At 46.5% G+C, this 15,199-nt stretch overlaps 1 pseudogene; it reads right to left on the reverse strand.

Annotated features, from left to right (window-relative positions):
* Positions 1-4,316: 4,316 nt before the first annotated feature.
* LOC103740330 overlaps positions 4,317-15,199 on the reverse strand; it is a 15,298-nt pseudogene continuing 4,415 nt past the window's right edge.

Genomic DNA, 15,199 nt, shown 5'->3' on the forward strand with positions numbered 1-15,199 from the left:
GCAATGATGTACACAGCTTTGCTCCATCATTCAACTCCTGCAGTGATGTGGCGCCTGACCACAGGCCCACAAACAGCAGAGCCAGCTGAGCAGGGCTGCAACTGCAAAACCACAAGCCAACACAAGCCTTTCCTCTGTACTAGTTGATTATCTCCTGTATTTAGTTTTGTTTCTTTGTTTTTGTTTGGTTTTTTGAGACAGGGTCTCACTATGTACTCCTAACTGGCCTGGAATTCCCAGAGACCCATCTGCGTCTGCCTCCTGAGTCCTGGGATTAAAGGCAAACACCTCCATGCTGGCCATCTCCGGTATTTTGTAATAGCAACAGAAAGCTGACTAGCACAACCTAGATAAACATAAAAGTCAATATGGATGTACCCTTAGTGAACTCTTCTTTTCCCTCTTATACAATTAAAAAGACAACCACAATGACCATGAATTTGAGGCTGGAGAGATAGCTTCATGTTTAAAGCACTTGTGGTGCAAATGTGAAGACTGGCGTTTTAGACCCCTAGCCAAATCGGTAAGCTCTAGATTCAGGGAAACACCATGCCTCAGTAAGATGGCAATCTCTGGCTTACACACACACACACACACACACACACACACACCACACATACACACACACCACACACACCACACACACACACCACACACACACACACCACATCACACACAACACACACCACACACACACCCACACCACACACACACACCACACACACACACACACCACACATACACACACACTAAAATGAATAACGATGAATTTATGTTGATGAGCATATAACATAAATACACACTTTGGGCCATTAACATCATAAAGGATAGAGGAAGGTTTAGAAATACAAAGATTTTGTATACTATTGAGACTAAGTTTGATTTGACTTTTAGAACTATATTGCTAAAAACCAAGATGGTGCAGGGCCTGGTGTTTTACACCTTTAATCCGAACACTTGGGAGGCAGAGGCAGGTGAATCGCTGGAAGACTGAGGCCAGCCTGGTCTACATGGTGAATTCCAACCTTGCTGGGGCCACAGGAAGACCCTGCCTCAAAAAGACCAAAAACAAACAAACAACAAAAAAAAAACCCAAAACAAAAAACTAAGAAGCTAAGCCAGGCACAGTGGCACACGCCTTTAATTCCAGCAAAGGCAGAGGCAGGCAGATATCTGTGAGTTTGAGGTCAGGCTGGTCTCCATAGAGAATTCCAGGCCAGCCAAGGATACATAATGAGACCCTGTTTTAAAACAAACAAACAAACAAACAAACAAGAACAAGAAGTCAACAAGACAGTGAAGGTAATTCCCATGACAACCACTAAGAAAAGAGTTTAGTAATAGGAACAAGAAGAATAAAAAAATGGTCTACTAGAAAAGAATCAAAGTAGCCAGGCATGGTGGCACAAGCCTGTAAATCCCGGGACTCAGAAGACAGATGCGTTGTTATGCCCAGTTCGCAAGACCCCAAAGACCACCAAGGAGCTAACCAATGCAAATACATAAGGGTTCTTTTATTGTTACAAGCTTAAGCTTGGGCCCACTCTGTCACCGACTCAGCGGATCTCAGATGTGAGACCCCTTGCTTAGGGAGACAGAGGTTTTTATAGGTTTATTTCAGCAAGTTCAGCAAGTAGGGGAGTAGGGGGCCTTCAGCCTGGCAAGCATCTGATTGGTTGCAGCTCAGTGCCAAACCATAAACTGCTGGCTTCAGGAAATCTGAAAAGATATCTGGACTTTTAGCACTTTCTTGTCCCTGGTAAATAGACCGTTGTCAGGGGAGTTGTTCTCTATCTGTTCCAAGTATTGTGGTTTTTCTTGAAACAGGGCCCAGGGCTGGGTCAGTCCTATGGAGGTTTTATCCAAGATGGAGTCACTCAGGTCTCTCACATAAGGATTACAAGTTTGAGACCTGGGCTCTAAAGAGAGTTCCAGGCTGCCTGGGATATATTCAAAATACTGAGCCTCTGGGTTGGAGAGATGACTTAACCATTGAGAGCCCTGGCTGCTCTTGCAGTGGACCTGGGTTCACTTCCCAGCATCCACATGGCAGCTCACAACTGTCCATAACTCTAGTTCCAGGGGATCTGATGCCCTCTTCTGGCTTCCATGGGCATTGTGTGACATGGGTACATTTGAATACAAGCAAGCTTATATACATAAATAAACTAATAAATAAAATATTAAGCCCCACTTCCAAGAAAAGCCAAGAGCCTTTCTTGCATACAGCTCAGAGATAGAGTGCCTGTCCGGCATGTGAAAGGCCCTGGGTTTTATCCTCAGCACCACAGAATAAAAAAATCCCTAAAGAATTCACACAAAAACTGTTATAGTTAGATAAATTCAGAGAAGTGCAGGATATAAGAATAAACATAAAAGTCCACTGTTGCTTGGAGCGATGGCACATGTCTGTAATCCTAGCACTAGTGGGCAGAGGTAGGAGGATTATAAATTCAAGGCTAGCCTGGCCTACATAGCTAGATACTGTCTCAAAATACAAAGGGCCTGGGCTGGAGAGAGGGCTCAGCAGTTAAGAACACTGGCTTCTGTTCCAGAGGACCCAGGTTTGATTCCCAGCATCCACTGGGTGCCTAACAACCATCCATAACTCCAGTTCCAGGGGATCTGATGCCCTCTTCTGACCTCTACCAGCATTGCACGCACACTGTGTACTTACATGCATACAAGCAAAACACTCATACACCTAAAATAAAAATAATACAAGATATCAAGGGCTTAGACTGTAGTTTAGTGGGAGACTAAGCTGACTGCTCTTGCAGAGGACCTGGATTCAGTTCCCAGAACCACATGGCAGGGACTTGCCCAGCATACACAAGACCCTAGGTTTGGTTGCTAGCATACAGAAAATAAAACATAAACAAAGGCAAACAACTATATTTTGATATACTAGTTAGAATCTAAAAGTGAAGTTAACAAAAAATTCAATTTACAGTAGTATCAAAAATAAAATAGAATATTGTAAACCACAGAAATATTAAGACATACACTGAAAACTATAAACCATTGTTGAATAAAATTAAGAGCCCTAAATTAATGATCAGCTATCTTGTGTTCATAGATTACAAGACTGACATTGTACACATGATAAAGCAATCCTTGTCACAATTTCAGCTTTTATGGTTTTCTGTAGAGATGACCAGGTGACCCAAAGATTCATAGCGAATCTCAATGTCCCTTGTGATGGTTTGTTTTGTCAACTTGAAGGTGACCTAGAATCACCTAGTAAGAGAGTCTCCCTGAGGGATGGTCTAGATCACATGGGCCTGTGAGCATAACTGTGGGGTGTTCTCTTTGATTATGTTAATTGATGTAGGAAGACCCAGTCTGAAAGTGATGACACTATTTCCTGGGTTTGGGCCCTGAGTTGCTTAGGAGTAGAGAAATTGAGCTGAGCAATAGCATGCATCATTAATCTGCCTCTCTGCTCCTGACTATGGATGTGACTGGTTGTTTCAAGTTCCTAGTACTGTGACTTTCCTGCAGTGACAGGCCTGGAATTGTGATCTGAGTAAATCTTTTCTCTCTGAAAGTTGTTTTCATCACAGCAACAAAAAAGAAATTGAAACACAGCCTAAGTAATCAAAGTTGGAAAACTCATACTTCCTTTTTTCTTTTTGGATTTATTATTTTTAAGGGGCAACATTTATTCCTTTTCCAAATGTTACAGTAAATCCAGGTGGAAGAAAATGGTTTTAGCAATTAGAAAAAACAAACCAAAAAGTACAAATCTGGGGTTTTGGCCATTAAAAGTTACTTACAGTAATGGGAGAAAAGACAAGAAGTTGTCTGTCAGTACAGACCTCCCTCCCACCCCAAGCCTAATACTTGCTTACCAGGTCAGAAAAGAGACACAGCTGATTCACAAGCTGGAGGTTTGAACTTGAATAAGACATTTATAAAAACCTAGACAGGGGCAATGTCCTCCCCAACCCAGGTGCCACTAGGCACAGCACAAGAGACTAAACTCAACAGGGTGAAGGCTGGAAACTCAGGGTTTGGGAGCATCCCACTTCTGGCTCAGGGGTTTGGAGAGTAGGAGAAACAAAACCTATTTGGAAAAGAATTGGGAAGAAAACCAGCAATTGCCTTGGGCAGGGTTGGGGCCAGGGAAGGTGGGGACAGGAGCCTTTCACATCACTAACCTAACTTGGGAAACCGCAGGGGACCATCTTCAACTGGCCTTAAGAGGAAGACAAGATGGCTGATGGGAGAATCCATAGAAGGGAGAAGAGGGGGAACTTGGCTGGGAGAGGGCAACATTGCAACTTAGAGATCACCCACCTGCTCCCACCCAGCTACTCAATCTGCTCAGTGCTGGCAGATGCTGGGCCACTCTCGGCCTACCCGGAGGGAGTGGACAGCTCTGCAGCCTGGGGCCCTGCCTCCTCTTCTGCGTCTCCTCCCTTGGAAGCAGCACTAGCCTCTGCCCCCTTGGCTTGGGGCTCCTGGCTTTCAGGGGTGGCAGCAGCCTTCCCTTCCTGGGCAGTGCCCTCGTCGCTGCAGGCGCTGATCTCCCCCTGCTCCTGCTCTTCCTCTGTGGGAGAGGGGGCAAAAGAATTGCCTCCACCCTCCTTCTGATTTCTCTTGAAGGACAGGCTGCTCAAATTGAAAGCCTTCTTGAAAGAGAATTTCTTCTTCTTGGGGGTCTACTTGGGGAGGACTTCTCCCTTGGCTTCAGCTCCCTGGCTAGGGGGTGCCGGCTTGATGGTATCTCCAGCAGCCCCAGCTGCTTCATCTGTTTGGTCCATGGTGGGGGGTGACTCCCCTTCACCCTTGGGGGACAAATCTCCATTGCTTTTCATGTGGCCATTCTCCTGTTCGTTGGCCTTCATGGGGGAAGCGTCCAGTGGCCTCCTCGGGGGTCACATCCCCCTCTCCCCACACTCAGCACTGACCCCACTAGCTGCACCCTCCGCCATCATGCTTTGCGTCAGAATGCCACATCGGATTTATTTATTTTTATTTCATGTGTATGGGTATATCATCTGCATGTATGTAAGAGCACTCATGTCATGCAATGCCCATGGAGGCCAGAAGAGGGTGTCTTATCCCCTGGAACTGGAGTTACAGATGGTTGTTAGCCACCACCTGGGTCCTAGAAAGTGAATCCTGGTCCTCTGAAAGAGCAGCCAGTGCTCTTAACCACTGAACTATCTCTCCAGCCCCTCACACTTCTTTTTTTACCTTTACTTATTTGTTGTTGTTGTTGTTGTTGTTGTGTGTGTGTGGAGTGCATATGTATTTTGGTGTGTGTGTAGAGGTCAGAGGACAACCGTGGGAATCAGTTCTCTCTTTTCCTTCCACCATATGGGTTCTGGGAATTGAACTCGGGCTTGGCAGCAAGCACCTTTACCTAACTGAGCCCAACTCACATTTCTTTGATTTCAAAATATCAAAACAGTGTCCCTATAGCCTCACTGCATAAACCAGGGTGTGGTGTGGTGCGGCTCTGTAATTTCAGCACTGGAGAGGCAGACACAGGGAACATCTGGGGCAAGCTGGCTACCTAGACTAGCCATAATTGGCAAGTTTTGGGTTCAGTGAAAGACCCTGCCTCAGTAAATGAAGTGAAGAGCCATGAAGAAAGACATCTGATGTCAACTTCGGGCCTACACACACAGTCACACATGGGAACACACACACACACACACACAGATAAGTAAATAAATGTAATTTAAATTTTTTGACCTGCATTTCTAACAAGCTTTGATGCTACAAGGCCCAGACCTCAGTTTGGGCAGCCATATTCTGGGAGGAAGGGACCCAAAGAGCCCATAGAAAAAAGGATATTGTTTCTAGAATCTCTCTCCCCGGAGGTTATACTGTGTAGGACATATTCACATCAAGAAATTACTCATTGTAGAGGCTGGGGTGCAGCTCAGTGGTGGAACTTGTCCTTAGAAGGCAGGAGGCCCTGTTTTTGTATTTGTTTGGTTTGTTTCTTTTTAAAATCCAAGCCAGACATGGTAGCTCATGCATCACAATACTCATGAGGCAGAGGCAAGTGGATCTCTGTGAGATCAAGGCTAGCCTGGTTTACATAGTGAATTCCAGGCCACCTTGGCCTGCAGGGAGACCCGGTCTCAAATCAGACCCCCCAAAAATCCAGTGTATAGTAATGGTATGTGGTATATACCTTTAATCCCTGCACTTGGGAGGCAGAGACAGGCAGATCCCTTTGGGTCTGAGGCCAGCCTGGTCTATATAGTGAGTTCGAAGCTAGCCAGGGTTACATAATGAGATCCTGTCTCTAAAAACAAAAATAAACAAATGCATCATTTAGCTGGGCGTGATGTCTCCTGCCTGTAATCTCATCACTCTGGAGATAGAAGGAGGAAGATCAGGTGTTCTAAGGTAGCACAAGCTATGAGAGACTTTGTCTCAAACCAAAATCCATTGTTTATCAGCAATTCCCATTCCAGTGATTGTCCTATATTCTTGTTTTCTAGATCAGCCTGGAGCCCAGCCAACCTGCATCTAGGCAAGTAAAGGAATTAAAGCGGTGTGCTTAGGGGCCTGCTGACTCAACAAAGTGGCCAGCAGGGATCTAAGTACTCCTCTGGGCTGCCCTTTCCCATCCTCACCAATGCCTGTCTATCTGGAATAGCCTTTCCTATCCCCCAAGAGTCATCACCCATGATAAGATGTCATCCCTCAACACATGGCCTGGTGCCTAAACACAGAGGAGCACAAGCACAGGACACCCTGGAACAGGGGAGATGCCACACCAACCTCGAAGGTAAATTCCTGCTGCCTTGCTCCAAGTCTAACGCTCTGTCTCTTCAGACAAGTCATTCCTACATTTATTTGAGATAGATGAAGGCAGAAAGCCATAGCCATCTTGCCACAGCACATCAAGCCACTTGATGAGGGGCTGGGGTGACCAACAGGCAGGGAGTGTGTGACCACAGCCAGGTAGACCGCTCCCAGAGCTGTTCTTCCTTGTTCCTGGTCACTAGCACGGCCCAGCATGTGGGATGCAATGGAAGTGTGGGAATGGGGCCAGGGCCTCACCTAGCTGGCCTCAGCAGGCCAGAGTCCACGGATCACAGCGCAGCTCCGAGATGGAAGCTCTCCCCCAGGCTGTGCTGAAGTCGCACCATGTGACCCTCCTTGGGTTGGCTCTGGTCTATTCTCCTTTATCCCATTGCTAAAGGCAGCACGTGGCTTGGCATGCCGCACTGATATGTGTTCCAGCCCCTCTGCTTGCCTGGTCCCTGTAGTTATTCTGGTCAGGGGTGTGGCCCAAATTCTCTCTGGGTCTCCTGTAGGATCAGACAAATCAAATATTTTATGCGTATTTATTAACTTACAGAGGAATGAGTACCCAGTGCCTAGCCACAGGCCTCAGAGCCCACCGTGCCTCAGAGCCTGCCTTATCAGACTGTGCCACGCCCATAATTCGCTCATGCCTCTGGGGCCAGGTCCATAAAAGTCAGTCCATTCTGTCTTTCAGCTGTTGCGCTCTGTGTTCTGTTCCAAGATGGCTCCTAGCCACACCCCCGTAGTCCACACTCTGCGGCAGGCCCCGCCCATTAGAGGAACTAGCCAATCCGGAGACAGGGGTTATGTGCCAGATCTCTTTGAATGTCTCTCCAGCTTTAGCAATCAGGCCTGTCTGATGTCAGGGCAGAGGCATCAAGGGTCTTCCTCCCTGCCCCTGGGTTGGCATTAGCTACCCTCTTCCTTTATCCAGCTATGCCGCGAGCTTTTCTCCTCTTGGCGTTTGCCCTGCTTATTATGCGATTGACCCAAGAGGCCCCCCGCTGTGGGCTGGCAGGCACCCTAGGCAGAGCCTGGAGGCAGAACCCAGGCCTACCTGGCCCACTCCCGGGCCTCCCACCCACTCACTGCCCCTTTGGTTCTTTTCTACTTGCCTACAGGGGCTGTCGCCTGAGCTCTCTTGGGGTCTCTTGCACTATCAAGCAAACCATATAACATATCTTTATGTTCATTTATTATTATCGTGGGGCAGGGAGGAGAGGGGAGTAACAGAGGAATGAGTACCCAGTGCCTAGCCCCGTGCAGTTCAGAGCCCACCCTATCAGACCGTGCCACACCCATATGCACCACTAGCATTTGCTCATGCCTCAGGGGCCAGCAATCTCCCCCCAGGTCCATAAGTGTCAGGCCATTCTGTCCTTGAGCTGCTCCGCGGGCCTGCGCACTCCCCACGCCATGGCTCACATCTTCTCTTCCAAGATGGCTCCCAGCAGCCCCCCAGTAGTCCATACTCCACAGCAGGCCCTGCCCCTTTGGGAGGCAGGGGCCAAGCCCTTTATGATGCCCCAGTTGCCGTGGTGATCCTAGGTGAGACGGTCTCAATGTTCTGGGTCTGTAACCTCCACCCAGCAGCCCAGCTGTGCTCTGCCTGCCCCCTGACATGGCTCTCTATTGGGGGTGGGGGGCTTGAGAACATGGGCTCTGCCGCCATCAAAGTCTCCTCTGTGCACCCCTTGTTCCTTAGACCTCCCTTCAACCCCAACAGAGACTAACAGGTAAGACTCCAGTCCTGTAGCAACAGTCCAGAGCAGAGGTCATGGTGAGAAGTAGATTCAAAGTCAGAAGACTAAGATCCCAGGTCCCAGTTCCAGGTCATTGATGGTGGTGTGATCTTGGCCAAAAAATCACCTTGAGCCTCAGTGCCTCTTAATAGTGTTATATTCAACTGTCCCTCATTAATGCCTCTGGGACTTGCTGTTAATGCACTGCCTGCACCCTTCTCGCTCAGTGAACTCCCACACATGTGTCAAGCCCTACTCCTATGCTCCTTTCTGTCTCTCTGACCTATTAGGCATTGCCATTCTTATTCTGCATTGGAGCTTTTATTTTCCTGGTTGTCACTGGAGGCCAAGTAAGAATAGGATCTGTTCTGATGCCAGAGATGTTTTACTGAATGACTGCTTTGTGGAAAAGAAAGAAAGGGGGTGACCCTGAGTGAGTTGGGCTCTATCCTTGCAAGTTTCCATACCAGGGTTCTGCATTCAGGCATGGCTTAGGCCAATCGATTCTTTTACTCTCTGCCTGAGGTATGTTTGGTTGGCTGGAGACGATTTCATGGCCGAATCCTTTGGGAGAACCTGGCTTATGTCTGAGTGTGCCTGGAGTGGGGTAGTCCAGTAGCAGTTGCTCATGGAGTGTTTCTGGGGACATCTTGGGGCATCTGGGAGGGACAGGAAGACAGAAGCAGCACCAGCAAGTGGTCCCAGAGGGATTGCTGGGCTAATGTCAAGGAACATAGACTTCATGGAAAAGGGAGGAAGGGCTTGGGCATCTCCTAGTTCCTTCTCATGGCTCCACATGCTGGTGAGGATCAGGGAAATGACAGAGCCTTCTGAAGCCAGCTCCTGTCTGCATTGATGCCTGCCAGGCTGGACCAGGCTTCTGCCCAGCAAGAGCCAGCTGGTCAAGGGCACCCTCAAGTGGCCATCGCTGGGGATGCAGGAACTGTCAGCATAGGATTTTCATTTTTTAAAAAACTAATACAGAGTGAACATTACTGCTCCTGGAACACATGCAACTTTAATTTTAAACTATATTCATTGTCTAGTGTGGTGGCACATGCCTTTAATCCCAGCATTCAGGAGGCAGAGGCCAGAAGATCTCTGTGAGATGGAGGCCAGCCTGGTCTACATAGCGAGTCCCAGGCCAGTTGGAGATACAGGGAGACCCTGTCTCAAAACAAAACAAAAAACAAACCAACCAATAAATAAATAAATGGAACCTAGGGACATCTGGGTACACAAACTTGACTCAATAGGCCTTAACATATATGACATTGTGAAAGCTGGTGAGGGGTTATGGGGGGTGCAGATGAGGGAAGGTGTCCTAGTTTGATTCTCCATTGCTGTGTCAAAACACGCTGACCAATACGAACTTGGGGAGGAAAGGGTTTATTCATCTTACATCTCCTGGGTCACAGTTCATCAGGGAGCCCAAGGTAGGAACTCAGGGCAGGACCCTGGAGGCAGGAGCTGGAGCACAGGCCATGGAGGAATGCCGCTTACTGGCTTGCTCTCCTGGTCCCTGCTCAGCCTGCTTTCTTATGCAACACAGGCCCACCAACCCAGGGATGGCACCACCCATAGTGGGTTGGGCCCTCCCACATCAACAATCAAGAAGATGCCCCACAGACATGGCCACAGGCCAATACAATGGAGGCAATTCCCCAATTGAGGCTCCCTCAACCCTAGTGTGTCAAGTTGACACTAAAGCTATCCAGCACAATTGAGCCCTTGTCAACTTGACACACAAACACATCACTATTAAACCATAACCTTTCCAATTCTTGTCCTTGTGATGTTAACATCACAACATAAGACAGTTCAACCTTAAAAGCCCCACAATCTCTGAAAAAAAATCCAAACACTTGAAAGTCCATAGTCTCTTTTAAGTCTCTTAAGTGTGGGCATCTATAAAATCGAAAACAAGCACTGTCTTATTTCAAAGGGAAGAATCAGGCACACCTAAGCAAAACCAAAGTCCAGCAAAGTAGCTTAAGGCTGGATGTCTGGGATTCAGTCACGATATTCTGGGCTCCAAAGGGTTCTGGCAGCTCCACTTCCAACTCTGCCATCCGCAGCACACACAGCTCGTTGCAGACCCAGGCCCCTCCATTCCACACCTACTGCTGTCCTTGGTGGTTGTCCTATGGTCCTGGCATCTCCAAAAAGCTGGGGTCTCCACTGAAACTGAGGCTGCACCTTCACCAATTGTTGGGGAACCCTGCTGTTAAGGTTGACTGAAACTGAGGCTGCACCTTCACCAATTGTTGGGGAACCCTGCTGTTAAGGTCGACTCCTTTTCTCCGGAAGCCTCCTGTTCTCTGCCTGACTTATCTGCAAAGTGCCTCCAAGCACAGATGCCTGACCTTATTTGGAACATGACCTTGGATATAGTTACCTGCAATAAAACTGCCCCAAGGTTTTTTCTATATGTTAATTAGGCATTGCCCTATAGCCAGATGATAGGATCCCCCTAACACATTTAAATAAAGCATACTATGAAAGATAGATTAAAAATAGCCATATGACAAATAGGGTTGATCAGGAGAAAGCAGAGTTTATTAGCAAAGGAACACATGGGACAGATTCCCTTCCAGGCAGGGAAAATGTCTGTCCGGGTCATAAGCTGGGGTCACGTGAGCTAGGGTCCCCCTTTTAAGGGGGAGCCTTCTGCTTCCTGCAGAAGGTGGGAAGATGTATTTTTTTTTTTTAAGTTGGGTGGCGGGGAGTGGGAGAGCAGGACTGTTAAAAACCTGTCCTCTTTAGAGATCAAAGGGGAAGCCTGCTGTGTTGGCCAAACAGTGGAGAAAAGTCTGCTTCTCTTGACTTCAAAGACCAAGGTGCTTATCAGCTCAGTTCCCTTTTTTCAGGAGCACGAGAAGTCCTTGGGATCCTGTTGGTGAGGGGGCAGGGCTATCCGAACCTTAACATTCCAGCCTTTTGTGTTATAGGATAGGGGGCGCCGTTGTTGTCTTGCTACTTCCTGCTGGACAGGGTCGACGTGGGGGGTGCTGGATTAGGGGTCAGTCAGACAGTGGGGGTTCCCTCTTCATGCATCTTAACAGGGTCCTCAATGGTTAACAGGCACTTGTGTACATGTGGGGGGAAGGAAAGTAACAACTGATTAAAATTAGTAAGAGTTAGTTTGTGGATTTGGTCCTGAAAATATCTGAAGAGGCAAGGAGCAATGGTTAGCACCAAAGTAATAGTTCATTTTTCATTTTTCTTTTCTTCTGCCAGGTGTGAACTCGAGAGTGATGGACTCAGGATTTGTTTTCAGACATTGTGATAGCTGTTGGAGTGGCTAGAATCAGTGTCAGTTACCTCTCAAAGGCTTCTAGATAGGGAGAGAAAACAAATTTAGCCATCATTTAATTTTTTAGGCCAGAACAATAGTGAATTGCCTCCCTTAGCTGTAAGTTGGCACTACAGTATTGTAGACCAAGATTTGAAGTCTTACATTTGAGTGACATTGTTTTATTGGGAACAAAATCATCAATGAGAGATAATTGTCTAAATAACATAAGAACTTACGTCTAATGTCTGGGTTGTGTAATCACTTGAACTCTTAAAATATACTGATGACTTTAATTTTTGGTTATACTTTCCTTTTGGGTGTTTAAGACCATACTGTTGGCCCAAATAAACCAATTTATTTTTACTCTTAAGGTCGTATGAGGATTTGGTCTTCAGGGGTCACATGGGCTTGGGGGGAGCCCCTGGCTCCTCAGGCTTTTCTTTTACCAGTTCCATCTATGTGAAGATAAATCAAGAGGTCTTATTGGAAGCATGGAGGAAATGTTTCCTCTGTGTTGACCCTCCTCTTTGCAGACTGGACACTGGTTCAAGTCCATCTTCTGGGGTCTCCATTGGCCTCCCTGAACAAGAGGACAGGTGACTCACCAAAGTTACAGGACATTTTGAGAGATGCTCCATAGTCCCTGGAACTTGTTTGACCTTGGAGGGCAAGGAACAAAAATTTGTCCCCTAAAGTCCCACTGATCAGATTAATATAGGCCTTAGAGTCTGGCTATTAAACATCCAACAAGGTTAGTTACACCGGTCTGGTACATTAATTACCATGTGCTATGTAGATAGAGCTTGGGCAACATCCTTAAATAAACCTTGACTGGACATCCTTAGACTAGGTGACTAAGCTGAGACCTTAGAAATTTTAAGATTGTCTACACATTATTTTGTCTCATCCTTGGTATATTGTAACAACCCTACATAGACCTTCATCACCTGCCAAGCTCTCTCATTTCTCTGTCAATTCTGGAAATATCCAGCCATCATAATTTTCATACATAAATCCTTCTTTAAAAATATCTACATTCTTGACCTCCTTCTGCTTCCCTGGGCCTGCAACACCCACCACAGGCCTCTCTCCTACCCACAGGCCTCTCTCCAGGGTTAGTCCATCATGCCCTCTGCACCTTGACTCCCCCAGCCTCATTCACCATCCCATCTCCCCTTCCAGTCTCTCCTCCTAGTTTGGGTCCTGCCCCATCCCTTGTCTTGGGGCACCAGACACCTGGGGAACCAATACTGTTTCCTGATCCTTTTCATCCAGACCAACTTAGTACCTTCTCTGGGCCCCACCCTCACCTCCCTCTGCTTCCCTGGGCCTGCAAAACCCACGGCAGTTCTCTATCCTACCCACAGTCCTCTCTCCAGGGTAAGTCTATTGTGCCCTCCGAGCCTTGACTCCCCCAGCCTCATTCACCCTTCCATCTCCCCACTGGTCTCTCCTAGTTTGGGTCCTATCCCATTCCTCCTCTTGGGGCCCCAGACTCCTGGAGAACCACTACTGCTTCCTGATCCTTTTCATCCAGACCAACTTAGTGCCTTCTCTGGGCCCCAGGAGCACTGCTTCTGAGCCTGGCCCTGCCCTCACCTCCCTCTGCTTCCCTGGGCCTGCACCAACCACCAGCCTCTTTCTGGGACTCGGGGCTGACCTTTCCTCTTCCTGATCCTTTGCATCCAGACCAACCCAGCTCCTCAATGTAGTCCCAAGGAGTCCTTGGGGCCTCTTCCTGCCCCATCTGCCTTTTCATCTCTGGATGGCATTGCACCAGCTGCCCTAGACCAGCATCTTTCTTGGGCCAGACTCACAGGCCAGTCCAACCCCCAAATTCCTGGGGCCAAGATCATTCCTGGGGGGATCCAGACCTTAGCAGAAGGCCTTAAAACATCTGAACCTCATCTGAATTGGGCCTCTGTGGGAACTCCTGAAGACAAAAGTAATCCAGCCACTCCAATATAAAATCAAAAGAGAGAACAGGAAGCTTAAACGAACCAGCCTTTGATGACCCAAAAGTAAACCACAAAGAAACAAAGTTCACAAAAAGAAGCAGACCTAAACTTGAAGGCCTTAATCTCACACAAGAATCAGAAACTACAAAAGAAATTCACATGTCAAAATCACAGAGAAAAAATAATAACATGAAAAACCAAAATAACATGTCCCCACCAAATACCAATAGTCCTCTAGAGGAGTACAATGAGAACCCCCTAGAGATAATGCAGGACATGGAACTCAAAAGAACAATTATAAACATGATAAAAGTATTCAGTGAGTTTAAAGAATAGACAAAGAAATCAAAGAACTGAAGGAAGATAGGGATAAACTTCTGATTGAATTCAGAAAAGAGTTAGAAATATTGAAGAATACTCAGGCCGAAATGAAGTAGGAAGTGAAACACTCGGTAAGCCAATTAGACATGACAGGAGAAAGCCTCACCAATAGGATTAATGAAATGGAAAACAGAGCATCAAGACTGGAAGATAAAGTGGACAAACTAGACCACTCAAGCAAAGATTATGAAAAATTTAAGAAATCACAAAAATGGAATATGCAGGAATTTTGTGACACCATAAAAAGACCAAACTTATGAATCATGGGCATACAGGAAGGAGAAGAATCCCAAGATAATGGCATGGACCAGATCTTCAAGAGAATTGTGGAAGAAAAATTCCCAAAATTAAAGAAAGACATACCCATACAAACGCAAGATGCATATAGAACACCAAACAGACAGGACCAGAAAAGAAACTCTCCATGGCACATCATAGTAAAAACACTACACATACAAAACAAAGAGACAATTCTGAAAGCTGCAAAAGAGAAACAACAGGTCACATATAAAGGAAACCCCATTAGAATTACAGCTGAATTTTCAGTGCAAACTATCAAAGCCAGAAGAGCCTGGACCAAAGTATTCCCAGTTTTAAATGACCACAGATGCCAACCCAGATTACTACATCCAGCCAAAATGTCTATTATAGTCAAAGGGGAAAGAAAAATCTTCCATGACATAAACAGGGTGAAGGAACTTATGTCCACAAAAACAGCCCTACAGAGAGTTCTGCAAGCAATACAAAGAGCTAGAGAAAGTAATGACTATACCCAAGGGATTGCAGAAAGAAATCCAATGAAGGTATAACTTTGGAAAAGTACAGCTATATCAAGAATGTAAACAGAAATAAAAATGACAGGATTCAATACTCATCTTCCATTAATAACTTTAAATATTAATGGACTGAACACCCCAGTCAAAAGACACAGACTACATGAATGGATTAAGAAACAAAACCCATCTTTTTGTTGTCTGCAAGAAACTCATCTCACTTTCAAGGACAGACACTATCTCAAAGTGAAAGGATGGAAAAAA

Source organism: Nannospalax galili, unplaced genomic scaffold (assembly GCF_000622305.1).
Source record: "Nannospalax galili isolate Female #2095 unplaced genomic scaffold, S.galili_v1.0 scaffold1261, whole genome shotgun sequence".
In the NCBI taxonomy this organism is placed as follows: Eukaryota; Metazoa; Chordata; class Mammalia; order Rodentia; family Spalacidae; genus Nannospalax; species Nannospalax galili.